General features: G+C 40.6%; 1 non-coding gene across 1 annotated transcript; it reads left to right on the forward strand.

Moving 5' to 3' along the window:
• Positions 1 to 689: 689 nt before the first annotated feature.
• LOC136553016 (small nucleolar RNA R71) lies at positions 690 to 796 on the forward strand. Its single transcript, XR_010782924.1, has one exon. It is a non-coding gene; the product is annotated as a small nucleolar RNA R71 (small nucleolar RNA).
• Positions 797 to 8237: the final 7441 nt, after the last annotated feature.

Below are 8237 nucleotides of genomic sequence, written 5' to 3' on the forward strand. Positions count from 1 at the left end.
GCATATACATGTATAATTAAGCATCACATGTGATAACATAGAGTGAATGAAATGAAAATTCATATGCAAATGCTCATGAATGAATGTGTGATGCTTATGCTCATGCAAATGCAAGTACAAAGTGCAAGCTTAACACTAAGGTGTTACAATACTATCAGTCATTCTACCTTGATAGTAGACTAGATCGTTAAGGAAAGGATAACCATTACCTTGATTACTCGGACATTGCGAATAATTATTGTAATTATTACCTTGGTTTTTGGAGCTCGATTCCATCCTTGATTTTGAGAACGAAAACTATTGTCATTATTGACAAAGTTGAGGTTTTCATGGGTCTCAGGGCAGAAATTGCTTGAATTTATGGTCTCTCCACAAACTTCACAAGTCATGTGGGTGTCCATGGCTTGTAAGTTTCTTGAGCACTCATTTTCTTGCAATTTTCTAGTCTTTTTGCGAGCAGATCTACCTTGGCTACAAGCATGTCAGGTTCTTTAAGAGAAAGCATACCTCATTTGTGGGGCTATAGTCATTCATCGCTCCATCCTTGGTTGGAAACCATTTTCTCGATCAATGCCTTGGCATTTGTGACATTAAGCGAAAAGAATGCTCCTCTAGCGGCAGCATCTAAATGGCTCCTATCTAATGAAACTAAGCCATGGTAGAAGTTTTGGATCAAAAGCTACTCTTCCATACCATGGTGTGGGCATGTGGAGACATACTCCTACATACGTTCCTAGGCTTCAGGAATTGACTCATTGGCTTGCTGTTGAAAGCTAGAGATTTTGTTGTGAAGAGCATTGGTTTTACCTATTGGGAAGAACTTAACTAGGAAAGCGTTGGAACACTTGTCCCAGATATCTATAGCATTGCAGTTTGAGTAGAACCATTGTTTCACTTTTCCCAACAAGGAGAAGGGGAAAAGACAGAGACGTATGGCCTCTTGGGACACTCCTTTAATGGTAAAGGAGCTACAAATCTCCAAAAAGTATTAAATGTGCATCAACATCTTCATGGGCTTTACCATAGAAAGGACTAGCTTGCACCATCGTGATCAATGTGGGCATAAGCTCAAAGTGAGTGTCCGCATTAATGATGTCAGGGCTAGTGGCTACATTAGTAGCTGAGGGGGCAGAAAACTCACGGATGGTCTTATTGGCCATGATCGTGCTAGGAAGAAAAGAAGGTAACTAAAAGAAAATGAAAAAGGAAAAGATGAGTTGCTAACACGGATAACTAGCTAGAGGAACCTAGCGACAGATTAATGACACGCACTAGTTGCTTTCCTCATCAATGGCGCTAGAAATGCCTATCGATTGTTCGTATGTGTGTAGAATGGAAACGGGATTCCGCTAGCGCATAGAACTATCGTATAGCACTTCGCTTGGTGAGAACCAAGTGTTGAATTTATATTTTCCCAAAGGAAGGCAGTTAGGAATGTCAAGAAATGTAGCTAGGTAGACTTGGTTGGTGGGTTTAGCAACACGGGGGGTGATAAGGGTAGTATGGATGATGGATGGAAAAAAAGATAAAAAGGATTTTGATCACACAGACTGAGGTAACTAGAAGTGTAGTGTAGATAAGCGTAAGAAGTAGCGTATGTAATCTTAAAGCAACAAAAGTAACTTAATGATAGTGTGAACGTCCTTAGTACGAGAGGTGTATGAGATTTAACTGAACACAAAGCATAACAAGCCCTACATTTTAATAACTAGAACAAACATGGTGGAATACAGCGGAAGGATAGGGCTATCACCACCTACCAACTACCACAATCTATACGGGGATCTAGCTGTACCTATAGGCAAGATATAGCCTAAGCACCATGCTTAATCTATAAACTCACTATTTTGATCTGAGCTTCAGTGAAATAAGATGGAAACACCCTAACCAGACGGTAGAACAAATACTAATGATGAACGAACTAAACACTAAGATAATAATGATGCAAATGCCAAAGGACAAGCACCTAAGCTCACTAATCATGGACAATAGTAATACATAACTTGAACTAAGCAAACCTATATTATTGAATAAAGTACTTGACAAAGTAAAGTACTAAATAAAGTAAATGCTAAAAGAAAGATTACAAGAGGAGCTATACCAGACTAGAAGACTCTTCCAGACTACGAGGTGAGCTGCGCTCTACTCTATCACTACTAGCTAGCTACTACTTCTAAGCTACTACTCTAGAGAGCTTGGAACACTTGGAATGCTTGAGAGCTACTAAGTGATGATCTCCATCGAGCACCACAACCCCTTTTATAGTGTGTAGAGGGCATGGGGGTACTTGTAGGCGAAGATATGTCAGTGGAGAGGAGGTGGGGCGTCGACCGACTTTGGCCACAATCTGCCGACTATCCATTGCACTGCCTCACCATCCAATGGCGATGGATGGCCTCTGGATGGTGGTTGCATGGTAAGTAAGTCAGTTTCTGAGCTGGTGGGGCGGTTTGGAGGTTGGTTTTGGTCCTCCAAGTGTATGACAGTGGGCCTAGCGATCCGTGAGACCTCAACATCATCCTTTGGATCAAACCAACATGGATCAATTGGTGGAGAAGCAGTGTGGAGGCAGTTCATGCAAATCAGTGACATGGCAAGGGAGTGGGGCCATCGAGCGACACGCCTAGGCATCGGACGACATGGCATGTGGGCCCATAGCCCCCTACCATGTCCACACTTGCCTCCTTTGCTCCTTATTTGTCTATTTTTGTTATTTTTCCTACATACAAATAAAATTTCCAAGTACAAGTGGAACTAGGTGAATTATAAACAAAATATGGTACATGTGATGTTGTTTTACCTTGTTTTGGGTGGAATGTGGATGGTGAAATTGGGTGTTTAGTGACCATCAACAATGGTGACAGTAGCCCCTCTTCTGATGATGACACTAAGGATTACAGAGTGAGACTAGGAAGAGGAAGAGCACCAATAGAGGGTTAGATGATGACAGTTCGGATGATGAGTAGGAGATTAAGGAGGAAGAGGCACCGCCAATTAGCACCCACCTTAGGGAGGATAAGCCAACATATGGTATTCACTTTGGTATGCTTGAGGTACATCACAATCGAGTTCCCAACTATGTTGCCAGTGTTAACTACAAGGGAAAGGGTATGATTGAGAGAGCTAGAGAGTAGAGGAGGATTGATCCTAGGAGTTTGCCTGAGAGTTGCCCCATATGATCATCAGTTTTGCACTATGTTTTAGTTTGATTATTATACTAGTGTGAATCTTTCTAGAAACCCTATTGTGGCAAAGTCTCAGTCGATCGATTGGACGCATGTTAGAGAGTTACAGAAGCGCTCTCTTGATGATGCTATTGCTACATGTGAGCACATAGGAGTGTACCAGCTCATGGAGTATCAGGATCCCTAGAACTCTGAAGTTATAGCATAGTTCTATGCTACCATGTTTGTAGAGGAGGAGCCAAGGCGTATGCACTAGATGTTAGAGAGAAAGTGGTACAACGTTGAATATGTAGTCTTTGCAGGGCATTTGGGCATTTCATAGGAGGAGCTTTAGAGAGACTGGATTCACACTGAGCAGGTATTACCTCCTGAGAGACTTAGGTTACATGTACCTTGGTTGCAAAGTTGGGAAGGTGAATGGTCTTCACCCTACCTATAGCTACCTAGGCAAGATGTTCAGGAAGACCATTGACTGCAAGGATGGAGACAAGGGCACTATTGTAGATTACTCTAGAAACCTTCTCCACAGGAAGACCCAATGCACAGCCCTTTAGTATCTTTGATTTCATCTGGTGTGAGATTTAGAGTGTTGGTGAGAGGTCCATAAAGGGATGTTGCTTTGCTCCATACATTATGCATATGATTGAGGAGGTGTCTGGACATACGTTTTGAGTATGACAAGCAACACAAGGTGTTGAAGATAGTGGTTGATTTAATAGAGGTTGGAGTACATCCAGCTGGTCTAGCGGGAGCAGTAGCAGTAGCAGAGGCAGATGCACCTTAGGGTGGTGCAGCAGCAGCAGGAGCCTCACCTCCTCCACGTGCTCCTCCATGTTCTTCTTCACGCTGTCACAACCCTCCTTCGCCTATTCATAGGTTCTTTAGTGCTATATATTTGGATGTGCAAGGACAGTGAGGTTAGATAGTAGAAGGAGAGGGAGGTTAGGAGGAAGGACACTCGCACACTCAAGTAGACTTCCTAGAGACTTGAGCTTGATCCTCCTAGGTCTCCTATTTTAGATGGTGAGGCCCTAGTGAGACCGAGACTGAGGTTCAAAGATAGGTCAGACACGATAGATAGTTTGCTGAGTTTCTTCAGCATCAGGAGTAGCAAGCTCAGCAGTAGCAGGGGTAGGCACTAGAGCACCCTGACACCTTGCCACTTCAGGCTAGAGTGCCTTCTAACTTTCAACCATGTCCTAGTGCAGGAGAGGAGTTTGCTTTAGACTTTTAGGATGAACTCACTGATGGATACGACTACTATGGGTTTGGTGGCTATGGCCCTTCTAGAGAGGGTGGTTCTTGTCCACCTAGTGCTCCATGCTTAGATGATGAGGATGATGGCGGACAAGATGACAATGATGATGAGTAGTGATCACAGCTTATGGATATAGCTTGCAGCCCCTTTGTGCCTTGTTGATCTTCTGACAACCTTTTGTGGTGATGGACGACAAAGGGGAGAGAGAGAGATTAAAGCTTCAGGATGGTTACTCTCATTTGATTAGCTTTTGTACCTGGAGATATATACTGCAGTTGTAGTTGTCTTTGTCTTGTGAGCTTTATCTTTGTATCATGTATGAGATGAGATTTGTGCTTCATGGATGTATCCTTTGAGACTGTTGTGACACAATCTATCATAGTGGCTTGTGGATCTTAGTGTGTCCGTATTTTGTAAACTAAACTAGTAAATGTATACGATTGTCGTGCAGCTCTAGGAAGACGATGGTAGCATCCAAAAGATATGAGGATTTTTATAGGTTTAGGATAGAGCCCTATGTCTAGTCTCAGAGATGATTGAGTGTATGTTCCTCGCCTGAATGCTCTCAAGTTCTTACAATGGGGGTGGAAGAATGGTGGAAGAGGGAAGAGAGCTAGATCTAGGAGACGGGCTGCCCAAAGGGAAGCTTTAGGAGCCCTTCTCGGTGTAAGAATGAGTGAATGAGAGTTGGATCCCAAAGATGGGTGCCCTGGCTGCCCTTATATAGAGTCCTAGGTCTAGGGCATGTACAAAGGAGAAGGTTCTCATGATCGACGTGTGACAGAAATGCCCAATTTATATAAGATTAAGTACGGTTGTCCCCATTTAATAGGTTGACGCGCACATACTTTCACTTATATAAACCTGGTAGTCCGCCGAGTGTCACGAAGGACCTTAGTAAATCAACATCACAACCAAGATCGCATGGTTAAGCAAGTACACATCACATACATGGAGTTGCAGCAGAAATGATATTACAAATTGGTTCACAAATAATAGTACAAGTTTTGGTTTCAAAACTAATTAGTGAAAACAACATAGCTTTCAAATGATTACAATAATATAAGTTCCAAATACATTGCTAGCATACATGACATCCTCTGACAAAAGCATATAGATAAGAACACTATATAGAGATGCCGAGCCCATCGGCGGTTACCACCATCTTCAGCAGGCCGAAGAACTTCACCTACAATATGGTGGGATAAACCCTGAGTACTTGAATGTACTTAGCTAGACTTACCCATCATAAATAAAAAATAAAGTGACACCAAGGATCATGCAAGGCTTTATAAGTGGAGCTGGCTTGACAACAATTTGCATAAAGCGCCACTAGTTGAATGATACATTTTATAATTCGATTCCAAGTTACTTGTAGCTATTCATCTCTAGATTAGCATCTAACCTATGCCAAACATGTGATATATCATTATGTAGCATCATAATAATAACCATAGCTAGTGTAGCATTCCCATGTCCAATGTGACCATCAAATTCCATAGTCCAGTTTCTACGATGCTAGGGACTAGCCGAGTTTCTCACTATCTGGGAGAGACAATGATTCGAATCGGCTACAACTAGCTGGGCAGTTATTCCTAACACAAACCCAGACATTCCTACACCAAGGTAGTCTTAGGTCACCTTTGGTACAACTTAGGTCCAATTCATGGGTTCGATCAGCGCCGCACATAACAAGGTTAGAGAGAAAGCAAGAAGTAAGCAGAGATGAAAGCATGCTAATATGTTCAGTTCTAACTAGGCTTGCGTCCTACAGTCAGCATTGCTCCGATACCACTTTGTAGCACCCAGGTTTTAAAGACAAAACCAGATACACACTATATGTGAGCCCAGGAAGTCAAATCTCACATATAGCCACAAATAAGGGTAATATCAAGAGACAATACTTATTACATAACATATTAGTAAAAGGAATATAACCTCAGAGTATAGACAGCGGAAAGTCGACTTCTAATCTTCTAGCAAAGACTCTAAATCCACAAGGACGACTGACTGGTTGACCACAAGCCTAACTCCTCCAAACCAACAATCTAGTACCCATCCGGGATTTTTATCCAAAGTATAGAAAAGTAAAGCAAGTGTAAGTACATCTCGTACTCAGCAACATAACAAGGGGTTCATGAGGCTCAAAAGGCTGACACTGGTTTACTACGATTAGCTTTAATAGGTCATCTTTTTAAGTAATTGAGTAGCAAAGAATTTATCATTCCCATAAACACATGATTAGGTAAACATGATTAATGAATAGCATAAACAATTAATTATTAGTACAATTAACCAGTAGTGATCATCTCTATTCCATAAGGGTCCAAGGGCGCTCGTGACCGTGAGCATGGCTGTTATAATAGTTTTACACTCTGCAGAGGTTGTACACTTTCACTATGAGTCATAATTTACCCTTTCACCCAAGGTAGCTAATCTCTTGACCCACTTCCAAGGAAGGTCAGTAGGGTTCACTATGAAGCCTTTTAAAGGTTTGTCTATCAAGTTAGGCTGCTAGGCGTATGTGGCCCTTCTCTAGGAGTGGAACACATGGGCACATAGCATGGTACACACATCCCAGCAGGAAAGGAAACATACCCTCTTGTGCCATAAAGGTAACCACTAACAAGCTAGAAAGGGTCCTCATACTGAGCTAAAGCTAGAGCCATATAGTCCTCATAGTTGTACTGTAAGTCCCAGATGATCGCTTATAGATAAGTCCTTAGGGAGAGGAATCTAAAGCATTTAGAAAGTAGCTAAATACTCCATCCCCCTATTTCCATATTGCTAAAAAGTCATGTTTTAATGTTTATTGCATATACCATTAGTCAAGTTACAAGATCATGGTTTAGTTAAGCACTAGCAAAAACTACCCAATGCAATAACCCAAAGGTATCAAGGTACAAGATATCAAATATCTAGGATATCCTTATTCGCAACAAGGTAGACACATGTAATATGAATTAAGTGATTAAATGTGAATAGGTAACAAGGATGGTCCCATGCTATACTTGCCTTAAACACCGATCCTTCGTTAAGCTTTAATCTTCAACGTCCTTCTTCCTCTAGATCACCACGTATATCTCATCGACTAGACATAATCGTAGAACACCACACAAACATCCATACACATACATGCATAGCATACAATTGCATCTATATCAGAATAGTACACCAATCATAGAAAAATAAGTAAAGAGTTTGAAATACGATTCTACGCATCGCTATGGACACATAGTCGCGAGAAGCACTCTAATCGAAGCAACGGTTGAAAAGTTACAACTACAAGAGATTTGCTTTATACGTGGAAAAAGAAGGCTATATGCTTCATTTATTTTAACTATATAAATTCATATATATAAGATATTTCATAAATAATATAGATTGAATTAAGGCAATTTTAGATTTGAATTATAAAACTAAAGTAAAACAAATCATATTTTATTTATAATATCCAGTTGCATAATCATTAATCAAGATATGATTTAAACCATGTTATTTCAGAAATAACAATATAGTAAACACTATTACTAACACATAGATCTCATCGTTATGAATCTAACGCAACTTAAACAGACTATTTCAGAGTTAAAATGAATAAGTTATGATTTAAACAAGTTTTCCTATAGTTAAATAATAGATTAAATCTACCCATGAATTTTAAATATTGAAAACATGTCTAATAGTAGTGTAAACATGTAGAAAACGTAAATATGGTCCTAACGCAATTCGAATGGGTCAAATCAGACTTAAAATGCAAAAGTTACGCATAAAATAAGGCACAATGGCATTTT

This window comes from Miscanthus floridulus, chromosome 4 (assembly GCF_019320115.1).
Source record: "Miscanthus floridulus cultivar M001 chromosome 4, ASM1932011v1, whole genome shotgun sequence".
Lineage (NCBI taxonomy): Eukaryota > Viridiplantae > Streptophyta > Magnoliopsida > Poales > Poaceae > Miscanthus > Miscanthus floridulus.